Source organism: Amblyomma maculatum, chromosome 1 (assembly GCF_055883805.1).
Source record: "Amblyomma maculatum isolate TAMU_Amacu chromosome 1, ASM5588380v1, whole genome shotgun sequence".
Taxonomy (NCBI): domain Eukaryota; kingdom Metazoa; phylum Arthropoda; class Arachnida; order Ixodida; family Ixodidae; genus Amblyomma; species Amblyomma maculatum.
The window spans coordinates 387,164,940-387,176,575 of record NC_139344.1 but is presented as its reverse complement, the minus strand read 5'-3'; positions in this window follow the sequence as shown (position 1 = coordinate 387,176,575).

Sequence of the window (11,636 nt, the reverse complement as noted above, 5' to 3'; positions counted from 1 at the left end):
CTTCAATTTGTTGGAATCCATGCTACCGTAGGTAGCGCCAGTGACAGTGCCCCCAGTGCCCGACAAAAGGGTGGAATCGGAACCGCCAGCGGTGCCAGCTGGGGATTCACCCTCAGCTCCCGGTAATGTGCGATTAGACGAACCAGCGATGGGTCTGCCACCCGGGCCGGGAACGAACACCGAGACTCCTGGTGAGAGAGTCTCAGCTGCCACGCGCGCCAAGAAGGCTAAAATGAAAAAACAAAAAACAACAACAACAAAGAAATAGAGATACAGTTGAATCCCGCCACAACGAATACCGCCACAACGAATACCGCCACAACGAAATTTCCGCGACAACGAATAATTTTTTATTCCCCGCGAGTATCCTATAAGAATTAATGGCCTAAATTTCTCTGCACAACGAACCATTTTTGCAGAGCGTTTCCGCTTCAACGAAATTTTCGCGTTCAAAATCGAAACCGAAACTAGTTTTATTGGCGAGAAGTCCAAGTCAAATCCAAAGCCACATTAAGCATGAAATCACGTGATTGCAGTTCCGCCATTTTGGCTTTGTGTCGTGGTCGCGTTGTTCACTCGCTGCCTTTCTCTTCGACAACGACGAGTTTTCATCCGCAGGACACGATGGCAACGCAAGTGAAAAAACGCAAAACTCTTTCCCTTGAGCAAAAAGCTCAAATAATCGCCCAAGCAGAAAGCGGAAGGAAGAAAGCGGCAATTGCTGAAGACTTCGGAATTCCTGCAAGTTCGCTGTCAACGATTCTAGGCAATAAGGACAGCGTGAGAATGGCACTTGCTTCAGGCACATCCTCGAAGCACAAAAAGGTGACGCGGCCCCTCCATGAAGAGTTGGACAAAGCAGTGCATGCGTGGTTTGTGGAAGCACGAGCCAGCAACGTCCCCCTGTCCGGAAGCATCGTCCAGCAGAAAGCCTTGAACTATGCATGCCTACTTGGCATTGATGATTTTAAAGCCAGCATTGGCTGGCTAAACCGTTTCAAGGCCCGCCATAACATCGTTGGAAAAGTGTTGTGCGGCGAGTCAATGTCAGCAGACGTGGACGGAGCAGCTGCTTGGAAGGCGAGTAACATGGCCGGAATTTTAAGCAACTTCGCGCCTGCAGACATTTACAACGCCGACGAGACCGGGCTATTCTACGAGATGTTGCCGGCTAGGACGCTCGACTTCAAGGGGCAGCGCTGTCACGGCGGCAAACACAGCAAAAAACGCATCACAGTGCTGCTTTGCACAAACATGGATGGCTCGGACAAGCGTCCGCCGTTAGTCATAGGCAAAAGTGCCAAGCCGCGCTGTTTTAAGGGAACTCGTAGCCTACCTGTGCAGTACAAGGCGAACAACAAGTCATGGATGACCCGCGCTATTTTCACCGAGTGGATGATGGCATTCGACCGCGACATGAAGCGGCAGGACCGTAAAGTTTGCTTGCTTTTGGACTATTGTTCAGCGCATCACTCCGACGAAGTCAAGCTCACTAACACGGAGCTGAGGTTTTTCCCTCCCAATTGCACGTCTGTCTTACAGCCTCTCGATCAGGGCGTGATTCTTAGCCTGAAGCGCGCTTACCGCGGGAGGTTAATTCAGCGGCTGCTTTTTAACACTGAAACCGGCCGAGACACGAAGGTGGACTTGTACGTGGCACTGCAGATTATGTCTGCTGCCTGGAGCACACTGGGGCGCTCAGTAATTGTGAACTGTTTCAGGCACGCCGGATTTGCCGAAGGTCGACCCGTACACTCTGCTGGCCTAACACCAGGCGTTACAGACGACGACGAAGAGGCGTCACCGGCTCCGGGGATCGCGGCCGCCTGGAAAACGCTGGGAGAAATAGGAAACGTGCCGCCTAATCTCGAGCTCGACGAATACATCGGCGCTGACGCTTGTGTTGTTGTTCACGAAGATGTGAGTGATGAGCAGATCATAAAAGCTGCCCGGAATGATAAGGACTCTTCCGATGAAGAAGACGACGACGTACAGGAAGCGCCGGCTGCGGCAACCGCCGTACAGGTGATGGACGCTTTTGATGTCATCAGGAATTTCGTTGCTGTCCGAGACGACGATGTTGCAATGGGTTTGCTGACCGAGTGCGAAAATCGCGTGACGGCGTTGCTCGCCGTGAAGCGTAAGCAAACCAAGCTTACAGATTTTTGGCATTAAACGCCTTTGCTGCTGCTTGGGCAATTCTTTCTGCGTTTCACGTCAAATTTTTGCGATAACGAAGTTCCGCGAGAACGAATTTTTTTTCGTGCACCGTGAATTTCGTTATAGCGGGATTCAACTATAATAATGCCACTGTTCGAACTCGAATTAGTCTCAAAACTTTAAATCAAATAAATACTCGTTAAATTGTTTGGGCCTCTGTTCTTCGATGCTCAAGAATGTTGCACCCCTGTATGGAGATCGAGATGCTTTTTAAATGTTTATAAATTCTTGTAGACCACTTTGCCCTTAAATGTTGCTAAAATTTTATCAGATAGCTTTCTTTTCATGGCTTAACAAACAAGTAGGTTTGGTAAACTTCATTTGCGTTCGGAACCTATTGACAGATCACGTATTAGCATGCAGCTGATTATTAATGTAGCCCTTGCAAAGAATAAAGGCGTAGACTCGCTGGAAAGAGATGGGAGCGAGCTTTTTTTTTTCTGTTAATACTTTTCGAATTAATGCAGATTGACATTTGCCTACATCTCGGCTTTATATTTCTAAAAGAGGCCGGAATGGATGAACATCAATTACAGTTAAGAACGGCATGCTCCACGTTGGGTTTTAGGATTTCAGTCGTTAGAGAAGTGTTCGCTACCCAAACGGAGCAAGATTAACTGATATATCAATAACAACAAAATTTCTATATCTAGGTGTCACTAGCTAATCTATAGAAGCACAGAATTTTGCAAATGAATATTTTTTTTCCGCCGTCAAGCCACTGCCCGCCTGCCGCTTACAGCTACTCCATAGATTGTGACACAGCTTCGATACTGTCTGCTTCACTTAGATTTTGAAACACTTATACCATTCATTTATAGTTTCCCGAAAGAACGCCAGAACGACGACGTATGCCCTTATTTGTTTGTTTTGTTTGTTTCTATCCAACGATTTATCTACACCCTTTTCAGAGTGCATTTATCTGATAGCTGACGCATTTGCCTGTGTGCCAAAGGTAGATTGCTGTATGGAACGCGACTGAGATTGAGCTCGCTCAGTTGCTTTTTAGCGACTGCTTTAAAGGGCTTTAGAGGGGGACGCTAGGCAGTTGAACTTGACACAGTTATTAATGCTACTCGTAAACCGCGGTAAAAGGAAGGATTCCGGAATATTGGCGAAAAATGAATTGTAATAATTAATATTACAAAAATGGGCTCGGCATGTTGGCAGATATTTTCTGCCGTATCTGATTTGTGGGATGCCGGTAACGCAAGGATGAGAGCCTGAAACGAAGGGAATGTTTATCGGCATTTGATGATTGCCCTGTATAACACTTTTCTTCAGCACGCACTTAAGCTCTTCATTAAGTGTAAGTAAATTCGTGATTAGAGCGGCAGCCATGTATATTGGTAATAGGCAACAATGAGATGCAATTGCAATTTAAAGAACAGGGACAATTGTTTCAAGCTACAGTGCCGTAAATATTTATGAGAATTTTACATGATGTCTTTTTCGACATCCGAAGGCATAGGTCAGCTAAGTTTTCTTTGCAATTTTAGAGCGAGTTTCAGAAATCACTTACTTAGCTGCTGCTGCTTGTGCAGCGAGCCTAAAGGGGTCATTGTAGAGAATAATGAGTTAGGCTCGCTAGAAGTAGATTGGAGCCTTCTACCGGTTTATATCTTTTTGTTGCAGTCATATGAACACCTTCTGCTTCTAGTCTTTTTTATTTAGCTGCTTATTAAAATATAATGAAATTAGTATGATTACAGCCGGTATCGAGTTTCTGATATCTAACAATGAGTGTCTGCGATAACAAAGTGTACGAGAGGAGCTATGCTTACGATGTCGAATGCTCATTATTATCCACCCGAGTAGCCATGAAAAGAGTGTTGAATAAGTGTGCCACGTATGATTCTACGGGTCGGTTTCTACAAAGTCGCTCTTTATGATACACCGTCTCCCCTAATCCTAGATTTGCAGCTACCACTGATCATTTGAAAGACAATAGCTAGCGGGAAAAGTTAATGGCCAGCTACAGTTCACAAAGCACCAAAGGCGAAGCAGTAAACGAGCAGATTATTTACTGGAGGTGAGAATTGTATGAAAACAGTGGCCCAAACTTACGAAATAGGGAGTTAGTTTGTGCTGAAAAGGCAGCCAGTAGCGCAGGCATGAATAAAAGCAATAATAAGAAAGCCATGTCGGTGAGGCCGAGTTAATCTCATGCAAGTTTTATAAGCAGTGGTGAGGGCCTAAAATTATTCTGGTTTAATAATGTTTGAATGCAACATTCAAGAAAGAATTGCGTGTCGCCGAATCTTACCTGCCAAGAGGACGGAGGCTGGCAAAAAATAGTTCATGGTTTTTGGGTTGCTGGTGCCTTTCTGGGAAGATCTTGAAGAAGTGTGGCTCCTAACTGTGCTGAGTCCATATATATAGCCGACCGGACCGAAATTTGTCTACTGGTTGAGAGAAGCTGCGTTTCTTAAACCAATCTCGTAGTTTTTCTTCCCTCGCCTTGAAGTCATGAAAAATAAAAACTGCAGTACTTGCAACTTTACCAGCATCCTGGTAGAAGTGCTAAGTCAAGCGAAATGGAACAAATTTTTTTGAGCCTCTTTACTTTAGGGAAAATAAAACTAGCGATCAAACAAAATACAAAGCATATCGCATGTTGCTGCCACTGAAAAAGTAAGAAAGATCCTCAGCACATGTACCTTTAATACTTCTACTATAGGTCAATGAAAGCCATAGACTGGTCAGAAAAATAACCGCTTAATCAAATGTTTGACACGCGAAGATAACTAGGCAGTGCGCTTACTGTTGGGCCAGGTTGGTTGACTATAATCAAAGAAAAGTGTTGCACAACATAGGCGGCACTAAGCAGCAAAACGAAATATGAGTCCGAGTTTTTCACTATGAGTTTTGTTCTGACTGCCCAGTTTCTTTTTAAGTTGCAATCATTGTTTGTGAAAGGAACTTGTTTCACAGAAAGCCCATTCTTTTGTTAGCCAGACTTCAGTCGTTATACGCCTAGTAAAATAAAATATTAGCTAAATCATTATTCACTGCACGTGCTTAATTGGCCTTGACTGTTTGTTACTACGTAGGGTTTGCTGCCTAGCGTTTTTTGCCAGCCTAAACAGGAAGGCTTAAAATTCCCCCCTCCCCCCGTAACCATCTACATTCTCTGTTGTGCCGCTGTGTTAATAAATGGTTCTGCAAGCATAAAAACATATCGTTTGTGACACAGGGCTTGACAGGTTGTCGCGATAAATAATCAAAGCACCACGAGCTAGGGTCTACTTACAGTTTCTAAACACGCTGGTTGCCTGTAATGATGATTATATTACCGCAACACGTGCGATCCAATAGCCTTAAAGGGATACCAGGCATGTAAGGCGCACACATGAGGGGAGTGACCTGGGATTTATGTTGTGCCCTATATATTCTAGTGAACTGGACAAAAATGGGCTGATATCCAAAGGAAGAATGCTTTGACTGTGAACTATGAATTTATTTGCACATAATTAATCATACCAAAAATTATACGTTCTTTTGCAGAAGGGTTTATCGTCACAGTGGGAGCCCACACATGGTCTCAAAGGGTCTATTGTCGTGTTGTCTGAGCGCGCTCACGGCCACTTTGACATCACGATGATATTTTTGGTAAGCGTATATAAAGTTACAGTAAGAAAGAGAGAAAGAAACGGAAGTGCAGAAAAACAGGGAGTTTACTGGTGGTTCCCAGTAAGCTACCTGGCACGCAGAGAGGGGAGAAGAGGGAAGAAAGAGAAAGGGAGAGCAGCAATAAAAGGAGTTTTTTTACATCTCCACATAACTATGATGAAGGGATCTAGGGCGTACACTTGAAGTTTATAGCCGGAAATTCAACCTAGACTTCTTTAAGAACTTTAGGACAACCTTTACCAATTTCGTTTCTGATGAAAGTTTTGTACAACATCACAAAATATTCGCGTCTGTAAGAGGACGTAAATCCAAGCGGCGGAGTGTAGCAACCAGAACACGCCCTCGCTCAAATCGAGGGCAGTCACAAAGTATTGCCTTATCGTACCGCCACACTTGCACTGCTCACACGTTGGAGTATTTCATTGTGATGAGATTGGAATAGGTGTTAGTAACGCCACTCCCAGCCAAAGCTCTCACAAGAGCTTAGTAGCGCAGCATCCCAGAGGGCGAGGCCGAATACATTTGCAGTTGAAGGAAGGGGTCAGAGCAGGACGAACGGATGCCTAGTACCTAGGTCGAAACCGCGACTGTAAGTATAGTGTCGTTTCAGGCAAGCAGTTGAAGGTGCCTATGTGCGTCTGCTCTTGTCAGCCGTTTTTGAACAATGTTTTTTGCATCGTGAGTTGATCGAGCAGCATCATAAACTAGTTACTGTAAGATGTTTTCAGACAATGCCGCCATAATGGCGAACTGGACCAAGAAAGGGCAGTGCACGCAAAGAACTGTCACCTACATCCATAATGATGTCCGGAAACATCCATATCTTCTTGAGAGATTTTCAAAGAACAAATACATTTTTGAACCCTTATTGCATGCATTTTCCACATGCTTTGGAGTGGCGCAGATTTCGAGATGTATACCACACAAAATAACATTGCTTTTAATTTTGTCTATGCGGTGTCCTCGAAACGAAGTTCATTTATACCAGTCAAGGCATGCCTCCCGTAGATGCAATTTCCGTCGTTGATGGCTTTCGTGTTCGGTGTGGACTGAGATCGTTTCTTTATCCATATGTATTATAGCCTGTAATTTCCTTGTGATACAGTACTAGCGTGATCATATATTCGGGCTCTCGTCCAACACAATTGCAGTGTCATCATCATGTACACCACAACGAATTCAGGCACTTTCCTCCTGCTCTATTGTGAGCTTTGAAATCTCCAAAAAAGCTCCTTCTCTCGCCCTCAGCCACCACTCTCTGTCACTTATCTTCAGACGAAACGTTTTGGCGCAGCATTAAGCGACTGTCACACAATCTTCGACATTTCTGCGAAGCCCACTTTCAATCTGCTTTCTCCCCTTTAAGTGTCCTTCGAACCAATCGAGGTATTTTTTACTAAGCGGCAAACCTAGCTACTGTCGCAGTAGTACCCATTTCTACAGCTTCATTTTTACCACTCATTGCGAGCAGTTGTCCCGATTTAGCATGGAAGGAAAGGGGGTAAACCGATACTAGCAGGCTCGCCCGATTATGATGGAAGATTATCAGCCCAGAACCGTTATCGCGCTTGAAGGCCAGGTGAAATGATTTTGATTGGTCTTTTGGTTCACCTCGATGGGCCCGTTGTCGCGATGGGTTTTCCGGAGGTGAGATTGTAAGCGCGGCACTGGGAAGTGGAGGTCCGCTCCTGCGAGCTTCAACTTGCGGTACCTAGGGGTGCTTAACATGAACCAAAACCCAAAGCAAAGCAGGCACGACGCACCAGCGAGCACGTTCTCCTTTACTTCTCTCTTGATTCCCCTACCTGCCCTTCTACTTGCATTAAAACAGTATCATGCACATCTGCCCCTGATTTCATTGGTTTAGGTCGGTGTTTCTCGGTTTCTCTTCATTAGGCATGGCAACAATTACACTGTACGACGTGTTGTACTTTCCGCACAATGTATGAAATCTCAGGTGACGCGTTACGAAACCTCCAACTTTTCGCTAATGGTAGACCATGATCTATATCACCATCTCCATTTACCTTCTTGTTATATGGTAGATGTAGATGATATTGTTGCTGTCTTCTCGTCTTGTGCTGACGCCATCTGGCACTGAGTATCTCAGATGCGGACAGCTGCAGCGAAATATTGTAACGTAACGTTACAGAGAAGGCGCTCTGGCACTCTGGCACCGAAGAACACAAATCGTCAAATCGTCGTCGTCTATGAATGGCATGTGTCAATATATCACTGCTGATGTCATACATACATTAGAGTAAGCAAACACAAACGCAAGCTATATTGGAAAACTTTCAACCAACCAGTGCCTCTATGGGGCAGTCATTCTATCATCTGAGCTGACCAGGACGGTCAATATAGCAGATAGTAGGGCGAGAGCTATTTTGTCAATAACTCGGTGTTAGTCGTCATTCGACAAACACCGTTCCCACTTCGAGTTATTGATCAATTCCCTCGCACCTCATTATCGTCTCTTCTGGCCATCCTGATTAGCGCAGTTGATAGAGCGTCTGCTCTAGACAGTAGTATACCTTGTTTGAACCCCGGACCAGGACAAGTTTTTCTATAACTGGGAGTTTCTCAGAAAACTGGACAGCTTTCTTGTCTAGCCGTGCTGCTCCGCTTGGATAAATGTCAATGAGTAAATACTTCCTTATAAGGAACCTGTTCCACCTTGGACATTTTCCAAAACATTTATGTATCAGTTTTCATAATTTTTGCTGTATTTAGTTGTTGCATTTGTTTCTGCTCTTGTATTGTATTAGACGCCCTTTCTTGCTATACCTGCTATAGCCCCAGTGGGGCTGCAGCGTGTGAAAATAAATAACACAGAATTGAGAGGCGATGTTAAATTCATTATGCTCAAAGGAAACGTAGTGAGAAGATATGGCAAAAGAAGGCGAGAACAGGATGAGAGCTACAGTTACAATTGAATGAAACCGAAGGATGAGGAAACTGAAAAACTTCCCACAACTACGCCACAACATGCATGTGCAAATTCCGGATTTTCTCATGCGTATTGATGCGTAGCAGTAGGACGACATCCATAAGAGGTAAAATGATCTCTCCGCTGATATCGTGTCATCGCGGGTGTCTGCTTTGCAAAAGCTTCTCGTTTTCGATCGCCGATACTGCAGATGACTTGTTTCTAATTTTGTTCGAAGAGGGAGCTCTATCATTGAAACGTGTTATTGTACCTTATTCTTGGTTGTACGCCGACTGACTGTCAACTTCCAGCACGAATAAATGAGTTCTTTAACCAAAAAACCACACTGTGGTTCGCATTTATTGTTTCTTTAGAATGTGGGTTGAAGTTAGTTACAATCGACTGCTAGACGCACGCCTATACTGACCAACTTCAACCTAAGTCAAGCATCCACGAAATCTGGCACCAACCTGAAAGGTGAAACCAACCCGTAGCTGGCCCCTTTTCTTGTCAATCTGCAGCAGTTAAATTTCTCCTCCTACTATGTTCGACAGAGGAATTTGAGCTCTGCGGGACCGATGCGCTGTAAATAAGAGGCTGAACTTTACTGCAAGAGAAGTTTAGAGGCCACACGTAAACGTAATATATTCGAACCGCAGTTAATGGCAGGGACTCAGAATTCAAAGGCTAGCTGTTTGCTGCCTATATAGCACACCCTACACGCAGGACGGTCAAAAGTGCAGGCATTCGACACCGCTGCGACACAATCGTTTTAAGGCGAAACCCGTCATTGCCTCATCGTTATCCGTGCGCTGGTAAAACCTGTCACACTACAACTGTCAACACCCTGATGGCATCATAAGAACAAAACCCGGTCTCCAGCGGGAATCGAACTTCCACCCCTCAGATACCAAGTCGAGCGCTTTAACCAACTGCGCTACGCCCGGGATTTTTTTCAGTATTGTATTTATTACACTCGTTAACACGCAGAAGATAGCAATATACATAATTTACAAAGTAAATAGCCTTTAGCCGAAGTTCAATTGAAACATACACCACACAACTGGTCTTAACACAACGCGACTAAAACAGTGGCAAAAAATAAACAACAGATCAACAATGAGAGTCAGTCCGGTTGACAGTCACTATCTTCGTAAGTGTCTCTCAGGTGGTACACCATCTGGACGAAGTGAGTACTGGGGCAAAAGAGAGGCTCAGCAATTCGGTTCAAAATGCGAGTTTTGCACAGGCTGTGCAGTCTGAGGAGGAAAATCATGCCAAATGTTTATGGACCTGTTGGGTGGCCATTAGGTAAGGCACACTGTGAGAACTCAAAACAATGTTTTTCTTCCGTGTTCTTTGTAGAACGTCATAAATTGCTATCACATCATTGCAGGCATAAAACAGTGTTCGATGGTTTCAGGTGTAACACATTGCCAACAATTAGCAGAAGAAACAAAAATATTTTTAGGAAGCCAGAATTTACAGGTACTACTTCGGCATAAAGTTTTGAGGAAAACGTTTTTAGCGCAAAGCGAAATTAATATTTTACATACTCTTCTCAACACATTATACTCCATACAATTAGAGTAGAGAGAACTATATAATGCAGGCGGGATAAGCATTAATATAGTAAAGGGACGACGACGACGACGACGACAAAGTGGTGTGGTTGTTGTTGTTGTCCAAATAACTTATGGCACATACCCACAGAGGGGGATCGGCCAAGAATTGGGTAGTAAAGAAAATGTTTTTTGAAGTATACTTGCATAAAAAAAAAATAATTGATTTGAGGGGTAGAGGAAAGAAAACAAAACGGGAAATAAGTGAAATATAAAATGAAAAATGGTAACATACACGGGAGATTGACACTGCAACTGTACAACAAGTGATGTTTAAATATTTAGCAAGGCAAACAAAGTGCTGTGCTCGCAGGGGGGGGGGGGGGGGGAGGTGGAGAACGACGAAGTGTGTGTGATTTGTGCTAGGCGCCAATGGCATGAAGTCGTTCGTCTGGTCAGCTACTCCTTGTAGATACCTGTAAATACATTCGTGTATCTATTTTACACTACATTACAGTGTTAGCTTTGAGCAGTACTAGAACACAGAGATCGTCGTCAACTGTGGTGTAAAGGTCGTCCTTCTCAAAAGACTCAAGTAGTCCACATGGCCCGTATAAAGCCCTTCTATCAACCTTGACTCGCCCGGCGGGCTTCGTCTGCAAAGGGGGCAGTGTCACGCACTTCCCGCGGTCCAGTATTGGAGGAAGATGAGGTTTTGCGGGATAAGCAGAAGAGGAAGAGGAAGCTGGGTTTGTCCGCTCTGGTGTGCTTATCTCCAGCGCATCCTAACATCTGTGTAAATAAACCTCGTAACAGTATTTATAACCTGTAGTTTATTTTCGGCCATATGATCCATAGCTATTAAGAGAAAGAAAGCAACATAGAGCTTTCTGAATTCAATGCTATAATTCAAACAAATATAAGGGAAGCTTCCTTTCAAATCCTTTCTAATCAAAAACTAATTACCACACTGCAGTATCGTTTCTCGGGATTGATCTTATTCGCATGGTAGCACCGAGTGCTTCAACGCAAATGCTTTTTCTGTCATTTATTCTTCTAAAATCTCAGGAACTAAAGCACACTCGTATTGTAATTGCGTTAATTGATGTTAAACACCGTTTTTTGCAATTGTTTAGCTAAGAGTGTATAATTAAGAGAAACGTATTTGTGTAAAGTTTTACACAATTATTCCTAATTACATTGTTATAACTTGTAACCGCTCCCCTCTGTAATGCTCCTGGTCCTCAGGGTAAATAAATATATGAAACCTAGAGAATGAGGATAATACGTGA